An 11,793-nucleotide genomic window follows, 5' to 3' on the forward strand; every position below is an offset into this window, starting at 1 on the left:
TGTCTGCCTCTCTGAAGGTTTAGCTCTCCCTCCCACGGGATTTGGGTGCAGAGAACTGTTTATCCGGTCTGTTTCTTTCCGGTTCCGGTGGTGTCTCAGGCAGGTGTCCTGCTGCTCCTGGGCCCTCCTCCACGGGAGCCCAGAGGCCTTATACAGTTTCCTCTTGGGCCAAGGATGTGGGCAGGGGTGAGCAGTGTTGTTGGTCTCTTCTGCTCTGCAGCCTCAGGAGTGCCCAACTGACCAGGCGGTTGGGTCTCTCTCTCACCGGGTCTGGGAGCAGAGAGCTGCTGCAGGCCGGGATCTTAAGTTCTTTTTTGTATCTCATGCTAATTTTTGATGCTGTTTTTCCCCCATGGAATACTTAGTCAATAGACCAGTGTACCAGATATCAGCTGCATGACCAGAGGTTGGTAGCAATTTACCTCATTGCTCAATTCATAGATACAAAGATGTTTTTTTTTTTTTTTATGAGAAGGCCTTGATCTTCTAGAATGTAGAATGTTGTTGTCTGTGGCTTTCCTTTGCTCCCTCCATTCTCACATGGTTCATATCAGTGAAGAAACAGCATAAAGAATGTGAAAAACACTTGCTGGGTCACAGGATAGACAAAATCTACAAAACTTTCCTTACATGGAATTAGAACATAGTGGAGAGTAGATACATTCAGCTTAGTCAATGAAATGCTCCCCCTGTATACCTAATGGACAAATGTTTACCCACCTGGATTGACTTGTTAGCCATGCCTGCTTACCCTTCTTACCCAGTTCCCAGGAGACTTTATTCTCAGCAAGGGATAAGGTGGTGGACCAACATGTTAGGCTTCCTCAGTATTTACCAATTACTCCAAGATAAGCAGAATCCTCCAAAAGGAGCTCCCATTTCCATAGTCTACCTCTCTTCAGGTCTGAAGCTATGAGCCCAGTCAACAAGAAAATCTCCATAACCCAGACAAAGTAAATCTTTTCTTTCTTTAGTGCTGGGGAGGATGGGCAGCTCTGATGGTGTCTTCCTTATTGTAGGATCTTCCTGAGAAAGGAGAGGGGAAAGAGCATTGGAGGAGGGTAAATCTTGATCCATTTAGAGTTTCAGTATAATAATAAAAATACTAATATTAATAATAATAATAATAACAATCATCATCATCATCATCATCAATACAATCACCATGACCATCAAAAGTATTTTAGGCTGGTAAGATGATTCAGCATTTAAGAGAACTGACTGCTTTTCCATAGGTCATGAGTTTAATTCCCAGCAAAAACATCGTGGAATACAAACATGCATAATGGCATTTGACTCCCACTTCTTTCGTGTCTGACAGTTACAGAATACTCATACAAACCAAATGAAATAAATCTTTAAAATAAATAAATAAAAGTTTATTTATCAAAGTTTAAGTTACTGTGCTTCTGTAGCTGATCAGCTTTTTGTATTTCTCTGAGGACAGAAAATGCAATCTCTGTCTATTAAAATCCATGATGAGAGCTCACACATTACCTGCCGAATCCCAAGACTTTTATTCAAAACACAGCTTCTGCTTTTCTGAGAATTATATAGTTTCTTATTAAACTCCTATCCTTTCTTCATGGCCTGCCTCTGCGTGGCACACAAGAAAATTAGTTCGTACATGAGGACATTACAGTTGCATTTTCCTGTGGTGTGAGAAAACTGAGGTTAACACAGAGGGGTCAGGACTGTCAACAAAGAAGTGGGCATAATGGCTATCTTTTGTCCAAATGCTGTTGGTTGAATGGGTCAGCTTTCCTGGGAGTTTACCAAACTCACAGGTCATCTTCTGGAGCTAAGTAATCAATTTCTCCAAATTCTTAATCTGATTTACTAGCTCACTGATGGTGGAAGGTTGGGATGACGACTTCCCAGCAGACCCTGTAGAGAAACACAAGGGAACATGCATGGTAATGGCCCAGTCACAGGAGAGAAAATGCTGAGTCCCCCAATGAAGCATGATGAAATGGGAAATCTACAGATACTTGGAAGCACTGAAAGATGAGGAAAGCTCTCTTCAAGCTGGACTTATTAGCTATTTTCTTTCTCGCGACCGTGATCGCTAAACATGTGCCTCACTGCCTTCTGCAGTCGCCCTGGCCCTTAACAACAAAATCTGGCCAAGACATGAATAAATGGAAGATATTTTCAGTTCGTATCTGATGGGATGCATGTAAGTCCTGTACTCCATAGTGTTTAGGACCACCAAGCCTTAATCATGTATGTTCAAGACAAAGAGTAAGAGACCTTGATGCATGTGAGTGGAGTAGCCCTTGTCATAAAATTCCAATGGCATGTCCAGGAATTCTGTGAAGATAAAATTCAATACTCTACCCTGAGAGTCAAAGTTTTTATCGCTGTGCCTCTTCTTGGCATTCTTCCTCATTCAGAGTGAAACTAAGGAATGCATAGTAGACAAGATGCATGCTTGACAATTCCTGACCCTTTGCCAATAAATTTATCAGATATTCCTGAAACTGGGTCTCTTCTTTAGGGATCCAGAGCCTTCAGGTCATAAGTCCTACTCCTAGAAGGCCTGAGCCAAGACTACCTCCTCTAGGAAGTTCCTCAGAACCAGCCCACTGCTCTCACTCGCCTTTTTGCACCAGATAATTTATGTTTTCACTTCTTTAACAAGAAAGTATCTTAATTTCTTCCTCCTCTCTCTTTTGTCTCTCCATGCTCTCTGTTTTCTCTGTAAATAGCTTGATCATCCTGAAAAACATTTGAGTGGGTAAACAAATATGTACTAACTAATTGCCACGAGGGCAGTTTCTGTCTCCATAACACTAGTGACATCACAGAGAATACAATGGAAATTCCAGCATACATTAGAGTATCCGGAAGATAGTCCAGTTCAACAGCACATAACTTCCCATTAACTAGATCTTCTCCAAATAAACAAACCAAGTTGCCCCTTCAAGGATCTTTGCCTGAGACACAAAGGAAGACTTTCTATCAATATCCCTTCTAACCCAGATATATCACTGATCTATTGAATTTTTTACCACCTTCATGCATGAATAGTGAAGACTCAGTTCTCAACCACAGCCCACAAATGGTCCCCCACTCCTTTGGTAGCACACTCAAAATGACAAAGAAGAAAATAAACTGAGAACATAGTTCAGAATTCTTGTCAGTGATGTGTTGATTCGACACAGTTAATCCATCTCTGGGGACATCTTCTGTAGCTAAATGACCAATTTTTCCAAATTTTTCATCTATTCCCCCTGCTAAGTAATATTGGAGGGTTGGGATGATGTCCTCCAAGTAGGCCAGGTACATAGATAAGTACTAGTGAGCAAAGACTTGGGGAATATCCACAGACTACAACAGTATGGATAGGGGAGTAAAAAATACAGAAAACTTTTAAATTCTGATAAAAAATTCCCTCAGAGCCTCGAAAATTATTTATTTTAGCCATGAGACTGATTGTGATGTGATCAATGGCACACAGTTCTGGATACAGGTGCATTGATTAACACAGGTGTAATTTGAGTCATCAATAGCAAACACTCAGGGAAAGCATGATGGGTCAATCTTGGAATGAGCAATTAAGAAGTCAAACTGAAGTATATATAGGTATCATGTGGAAGAAACAGATGGACAGAGACAAAGACAGAAAGACAGACAGAGAGACAGATACACACACACACAAACACAACTCACTCACACACACAGAAATCAAAGGAGCAGTCATAGGAAAACGATGTAGTAGATCATTGGTAAGGAGCTCCAGCCAGGGAAGAAAAGTCAAATTCTTCATTTGGGTGCCACATATGACAACTTCTATACTCCTGAAAGGCAGTCAGTACTACATTTATGTACAACATTCATTAGGAAAATACAGACAGGGAAGGTAAAGTAAGGGAAGAGACTAGGTATTACTACACGATGCATGTTTATTAAAGTCCCATGTTATCTTTCTCCTGAGGCTGTAAGTCCCTGTAAAGAGAAGACAGTCCATGGTCAGCCTGGCATGCATTTCTTGGATTTCTGAAAATGTTCCTTCCATACATGATCCTTGGCCCCTAGCCTTGTTGGGAGTTGTTGAATATTCTACATCTTCTCAGTTGTTAAATTCTTATCTAGTAGATTTGGACATCAATTCTATTTTTAATTGTTGTTCTCCAGTAGACAGCAAGTTCAGATCACACTGGTTTTTATGAGATAATCGAGTGCATAAACTGCCATGAAATATGTTATCATTAGTAAAGACCTTTGTAGGAAAGCTGAAAAATAGGACAGAGAGGCAGAAAGACAGACAAAGAGAGATGAGACAGAGAGACGGAGAAAGACACATACACAGAGAGAGAGAGTGAAAGAATACTATGCCTTGTGTATATGAAGCCAGAAAATAATTTGTGAATCTAGAAGAAAAAGTATAAATGACTGCCTGTAAATCCCATTGACTAAGAAAGAAGCCTGGAGCCAGTTGTGCTATTGAGACTTCACACAGATTGGCCTATACCAACGTGAAACACTAGACTTCCATGAGCAAATCCTTAGCCTGGATAATGCAGTTATGTTGGTCTAGAAAAACAAACACTGATTTGGCCCCTCTGTCTCTCAGTACTCTGATCTGCCATGTCACAAGAGGCTGAATGGTCATCCACTTACCCTGAGATGCAGCTCACAAGGAACAGCACCTACCTTAAACAGTACTTCATCTGAGCCTACCCTTCATTGTAGATGGTACTCGGGAAGCTAACTGACAGGTTACACTTTGCCTAGCTGTGTGTCAAAGTTCAGACATGAGACTCCCACTCTGTGATTGTCAACACTTCCATGTTTCGATTGGGACGGCAGTGTCACAGTGGCCTGATACTGTCTTCTAACTCCTATCACTTTCTTCATGTGACCAAGTTGACAGTCACCTTCAGTTTATTCTCAGATCCACAGGATGCAACTTGGCCTCAGAGCCCTCATGTCTGCCCACAGAACAAAGAGAACAATCTCACAGTTCACAATGATAATGCAGACATGCCACGGTATTACCTCCAAAATTTACTTTCAAATTTAATCTCTTATTTCTGATTATACTACTCTTTAAAGAAGGTCATGTTGTGGGAGAGCATTTGGTTTCTGCCCCATCCACAGATTATAGTTTTCTTACATAGACTTTTTTCAGTGACAAGGTTTCTGTAAACTTGTATCAAATTAACCATTTAAGCACAGAAACACACACACACACACACACACACACACACACTTACACACATACACACACACATACACACATACACACGGAGTGTAGGGATAATAGTGATGTGCATGTTGAAGAAATTTAGGACAGTCGATTTAGCATATAAGATGTGGAGGGTTGCACTAAAATCTAAGCCCATAGGATGAAGGATGGGGAACAATTGTGAGTGGTGCTTTCCCCCCATTTGGACATATGAACCATGAAGTATGAGACAGTAGATCTGCATGGTCAAAGCCAAAGTACAGAAACATACACAGTCAATTGATTGTGAATAGCTCATCTCTCTGATCTCTAATGGAAGAGTTAAGATGTTTCCACACCTCTCCTGCATAATATTTCATTGCAGTCCAATGCTAGCACACTGAAGGATATTCAAGAACATATCTGAAAGGTGACCTTTTGACCTAGCTTCATATAGAGATAAAGCAACAGTGTCAGAATTCCCAGAGCTCTGATGAGCAGAGGGTGTTGTTTTCCTCTCATTAACTTAGCAATGCCTCAGAAATCCAAGGAGGCAATCTCCTAAGGCCTATTCACAGCTGCACATGGTGTATTTTGGCTTCACAACACCTTAGGCTGTAGTTACAGAAACCAGGATGAAAACTGCAAATTCCATCAGCATACACTTGCTGGGAAGATCACCAGAATCACTGATAGGTCTCTATAGAACCATGACTGTAGATAGACATGCCTTGCAGGGATAGTACATGGTTGTTTAGTTCCCCCAATTACTGTATAGGACATGTAGGGAAGTCAGGAAGGAGCCAGTCCCTGTTCTATTTCACTAACTGACATTTCTTCAATGTCATAGAAATCTGCCTGCCAAAGGACACTGTCATTAGGACAAAACAGCAACCAACAGATTAGAAAAAAAGATCTATACCAATACTTCACCTGATAGAGGGCTATAATCCAATAGATACAAAGTACTAAAGAAATTAAACTTCAGAGAGGCAAATAACCCTATTCCAATTGGGTTCCAGAAATGATGAAAGAATTCTCAATTGAGGAAAATCAAATATCTGAGAAGCTTTTAAAGAAATGTTCATCTAAGTATGGTGACTAAGTATGTCATCAAGGAAATGTAAATGAAAACAACCCTAAGATTCCACCTCACACATGTAAGAATAGCTGGAATAAAAAACTCAGGAGACAGCAGATGTTGATTAAGATGTCAAGAAAGAGGAAAGCTTCTTCTTTCTTGGTGGAATTACAAACTTGTTCAATCACTCTGAAAATCATTCTGGAGATTCCTCAGAAAGTTGTAAATTGCACTACCTGAGGACCAAGATTTACCTAGCCACGGTATATACCCAAAACATGCTCCAACATGCAATAAAGACACATGGTCGGGCTGGAGAGATGGCTCAGTGGTTAAGAGCACCCGACTACTCTTCCAGAGGTCCTGAGATCAATTCCCAGCAACCATATGGTGGCTCACAACCATCTGTAAAGAGACCCGATGCCCTCTTCTGAACATAGCTACAGTGTACTTATACATAATAAATTAATAAATCTTTAAAAAAAGACACATGGTCAACTATGTTCATAGTGTAGGACACCCTTATGGGAGACCCCACTCCAATTGCAAGATCGTACTCCCCAAGAAAAGTGAGAGATCGAGATCGGCTCTTGATATAAAGCACATGAGTCCATTTATTATCAGAGCTCTGGGATAGCTCGTATCTCACACAGGAGACATGGGAGTCGACCCCAAGACTCAAAATTTAAGGCTTATTTTTTTTTTTTGGTTCTTTTTTTTCGGAGCTGGGGACCGAACCCAGGGCCTTGCGCTTCCTAGGTAAGCGCTCTACCACTGAGCTAAATCCCCAGCCCCAATTTAAGGCTTTTTATAGGGGAAGGCAATGGGATTCAGCGTGGTTATACTTGATTGGTTGATTTATATATCAGCAAGGGAAATGGGTACAATGTCTCATCAGCATGCAGTACGTGTGGGCTGGAGTGTTCACGATGTAGGAGAGCGTCTTATCTTTATTTGAAGAACAGGGAGTTTGGTAACTATTAACTATAGAGGAACAGCCAGTTTGCCCATTCGGATGGCCCATGACTCAGCGGAGATGGTGGCTGCTAGTGCCTGGAACAATCTCTTGACCTTGTTTTTAGGCTTGACCGGGCATGTCTCAGGCCCGTTCTGTCTTTTCCCCTTATGTGCTGTTCTTCTGTAGTTTTTATGAGGTTTTTATTTTAACTCCTTCAATAGCAGACTTATTAATGATACCAGGAACTTGTAGGAAACCTAATGGCATTCATCGGTGGAATGGATACAGAGAATGTGGTACATCTGCCCAATTTTGTACTATTCAGTTACCAAAACCAATGATTTCAAGAAATTCATAGACAAATGGATTGAACTAGAAAATATAATACTGACTGAGGTAACCCAGTTACAGAAAAACATACATGGTATGAAATCACCAAAAGTGGATATTGGCACAAAAGATCAAATTACCCAAGATGCAGACCACAGACAACTGGAAGGCTAAGAAGGACAGCCAAGATGTTCATGCTTTGCTACTTTTTAAAAGGGGGAACAAAAATATCTATGAATTTAGAGTAGAAACTGAAGGAATCCCATTAAGAGCATTCCATATATATATATAATCAGTCAGCAATACTAGATAAGATTGCTGAAGCTAAGAAGGGCAGGCTGCCAATATCCGGATACAGATACTTCCTGAGACACACAGCTAGAGCATGTCAAATACAGAAGTGACTGCTAGTGGCAATCTGAACTGAAAATGGATCTCTTGTTGTTAGATTTTGAGAAAGGATTGCAAGATCTGAAGGGGCTTTAATCCCCATAAGAATAGCAATGGGAATGAACCAGAGTTTTCTGTTACTAAGGCAGTATTCAAGGACTGTACATGGATAGACCTATGGCTCCAATTGCATATGTAGCAGAGGATGGCCTCGATGGGCATAAATGGAAGGAGAAGTTCCGGGTCCAAAGTAGGTTTGACTCCCAGTTGAAGGGAATAAGAATGTGCAGTAAGAGGGGATATAGAAGAAGGGTAAGGGTACCAGTTAGGCCTCTTATGGACAGAAAACTGGGAAAGGAAATAACATTTGAAATGTAAATATAGAAATATCCGTTTGTAAAAGAAATAAAAATTGCTAAAAAATAAAAAAAAGAAAGAAATTAAAGAAAAGAAAACTGTCAGCTAATCTCACCTATTGACTCAGACATATAAAGGGTAACTGTCAGGGAATGGTACTCAGAGTAATACTAGTGAAAAGACTCTGATGATGAAGTCTCAACTTGGTAGCACTTCTCTCTCGCAGATACCAGTGTCAGACACAAACTGCACCATAGGAATCCAATGCATGGAGTTTACTCTGAGCTGAGAACACAATATTGGTCTTTTCCTTTTCCTTAGGACCGTTTTCTTCTGGGCAAAAAGAGTAAAATCCATGACCTCTCAGGAAAGCAACTTTGCCCTCCCCAACACCTGGTTTTGGAATGAATATATTAATGATATAAAATCTCTGACTTCCAGGAACCATAACAAGCAGGAACGTCCAGGTGCTGCTGGGAGGCTCGCAGCTCCTGATTCCCATATGTGGAAGGCTCAGTTCAAGGCTATCTCGTCAGCAAACCCCCTCAACTCCTATCCAGGACTCACTGAGCTTTCCCATGGATGATATATTTCCCCTTTTTTTTATACCAAGACAGAAGTCCAGCTTCCTTCTCCCCATCTGTGATGTCTTTATCCTCTTGTTATCACTCCCAAATGACAGTTTACTCTGAACTAGGGGACAGTTCATAAAGCCTAGAGTTACTGAAGGAATATCTAAGAGATAGTTGCTGTCACGACAACACTTGTGACATCACAGAAGCTTGGGCTCTCCAGGTTACAATAGATTTTTCAGGGAGTACCTAATGTCACTGAGAACTGTCATGGCCTACCTGATAAACAGCTTTCCTTACTTTGACCAGATTCAAGGGTGCCCTTTCCAGGAGTGTCTCCTGTGACACAGTGGAAACCTTTATGTACTACATCTCTCTAAAGCTAGAGACTTCTCTTTGCTTCATTAGTGGTTACATGCTCTGAATGGAGAAAGTTAGTCAGGGTCTTGGCATGTGTAGAAAAGATCTAGGAGTGTGTAGTGGAGAAAATTCTTCTGGAGAATAATTCTATTCCCAGATCTAACAGTGTGATATACAGTTAATGTGGTACGTTTTCTCTGTCTCCCTAAGGCCATTATATGTCAAACAACCTTTAATTGAATCAATATTGTATTTAATTTTCCTATTTTACATTTCTTGATAGTAGACTTTATATATATTGCTGTATGTGTACTCAAAAGTTCTGATTTCCAATTCCACTTTTTGCAATGATTGTGGCAACAAAGGGGCCCAGGAATAGAGCTAATGCAACAGTAAGAATAATTTCTGCCTACTTTAAATGATAAATAGACATCAGTAAAGCAAAGGACAACATGAACTATAGAATTCGGTCCTGTAGTTCTATTAGATATCAGTTCTCTAATATTTGCCTTCCTGTGTACACAGGACCACATATTTCACATATTTCCTGACACATGCAGCATCACTACCACTTGGCCGGAACAATGGGATATTGTTAGTGGATTTAGAGGTTCAGTGCCATTCTCTGATAGGACAAAGAATAGATTTTATGGAAAACTGGAGGAGTAAGATTTGAAGAATGAAATGGTTGAACAGTTCTTCCAACTGCTAATCTCTGCACATTGGAAGCAAAGTGGGGTGTATTCTAAACATAACATTATATGGATGAATCCCTCCTTTAAGGAATGCAGCAGGCCCAATAAAAAAAAATAACAGTCTTGAGATACTTCCCTGGAATGTACTGGGAGTTTCCATAGGATTTTTTTCTTAATGTCTTTTTCATTGTGTCCACCTGCCAGGAATTCTGAGTTATATATGCACCATAAAGATTGCACACTATTTATAAAACTTTGACTATTAATTCAGAGGTTTTGGCTATAAAAGCTATAAAAGCTGGGCAGTTCCATGATAGCATTCCTAGTGAGAGGGAAAATTAGGGGAAAAGTTCCTAGCAGAACTTTTTAGTTTATCTTCCACCAGTTTCTGTCTTTTGGAGAAGCTCTACTCACCCAGAAAAAGTATCAATAAAAAAATCACATACTTTTTTCCTATCCTAGCAGTCTATATGTCAGTAAAGTCAGGTTCCCATAATTCATCATAGTGTTGGCCAGTCATATGAGATTCTTCTTTCTAATGAACTCTGTCTTGTTATTTATATAAGTATAAACCTGACATCTTGCTTAGACATCTCCTGCCATGCTGTCCAATGTAGGTAGGTATAACATATATTGGTGCTGGCAATTCATAGAGTTATGTAGAACCAAGTCAAGTAGTCTGGTAAAGCTGAGTTACCAGAAAACTGCAAATTGTTTCTGAAAGAATGATCTTTCCTTCTGTTTTTCAGTATCAACCTGTGGCTTCAAGGTATCCAGCTAATGCTTTTGCATACTCACATCATTTTTATACTGTGAAGTCTCAGGTAGTGGTGTGTTAGTTATGCCACCAGAAGTTCAGTAGGATCACTGGACTTAAGGACTTAAGGACACTTGTTTGGCATCTAGGTTAGTGATCTTGTTACCTTTAGTCTCAAGGCAGACATCTCTTTGATATCCATAGCAGTGAAACCTAGCAAATCATAGGGGAATCCAAATATCCTCTTGGAGAGCCATGACTTTCTCTATGTTCTAAATGTCCTTTCCTCAGCAACGAGGACAATTTTTGTATCCATATTATACCATAGACATTTTTAGTATCCAAAGCATAACGTCTGTCCATGTACAAAATGACAGGCTTCCCTTTTCCACATTTGACCTCCTGAGTCAGTCTGATGAATCAGTAGTGTTCTCTGGGCCTACGTACTTGGCTCTAAGTCTTGAGTGAAAATAATTTCAATTACAGTAACTGTTGAAGCTCCTTGGTATCTCACTCCTTGTTTAATGAAAATACTGCCAACTGTGTTGATTATTGCATTAGTGTCTTTCATGGGACGGTGTTTGGCAGTAGTTCATTAGGTCTTTCCACGTAAAATGGACCATTGTTGTTACCTCACGACAGTCAGGGAAGATCATCTGAGGGTCTACAGCACACAGCAGGGTAACAGGATTTATGTCAAGAGTGTTTTTCCAACTACACTCTAGGATGGTACAGTAATAGTATCTGTTAGTGTGCAAAAGGGACATATAGAAGCCAGCTTCACAAGAATACACTTGGAAGGGAATAGAGAGGCAAAGCTTAGAACAGGGGCAGAAGGAGCACCCATTCAGAGCCTGCCCCACATGTAGCCCATACTCAAACAGCCACCAAACTAGATAAGATGAATGAAGCAGCAAAGAAGTGCAGGCCGACCGTAACTGGATGTAGATCTCTCCTGAGAGACACAGCCAGAATACAGCAAATACATAGGCGAATGCCAGCAGCAAACCACTGCCCTGAGAAGAGGACCCCCATTGAAGGAATCAGAGAAAGAACTGGAAGAGCTTGAAGGGGCATGAGACCCCAAATGAACAACAATGCCAAGCAACCAGTGCTTACA

At 40.5% G+C, this 11,793-nt stretch overlaps 1 long non-coding RNA gene across 1 annotated transcript; it reads right to left on the reverse strand.

Annotated features, from left to right (window-relative positions):
* Window positions 1-950: 950 nt before the first annotated feature.
* LOC120099716 (uncharacterized) lies at window positions 951-9,003 on the reverse strand. The gene is made up of 3 exons (XR_010061673.1): window positions 8,899-9,003; window positions 1,498-1,596; window positions 951-1,026 (listed from the first exon to the last, which is right to left on the reverse strand). It is a non-coding gene; the product is annotated as an uncharacterized LOC120099716 (long non-coding RNA).
* Window positions 9,004-11,793: the final 2,790 nt, after the last annotated feature.

Source organism: Rattus norvegicus, chromosome Y (assembly GCF_036323735.1).
Source record: "Rattus norvegicus strain BN/NHsdMcwi chromosome Y, GRCr8, whole genome shotgun sequence".
Lineage (NCBI taxonomy): Eukaryota > Metazoa > Chordata > Mammalia > Rodentia > Muridae > Rattus > Rattus norvegicus.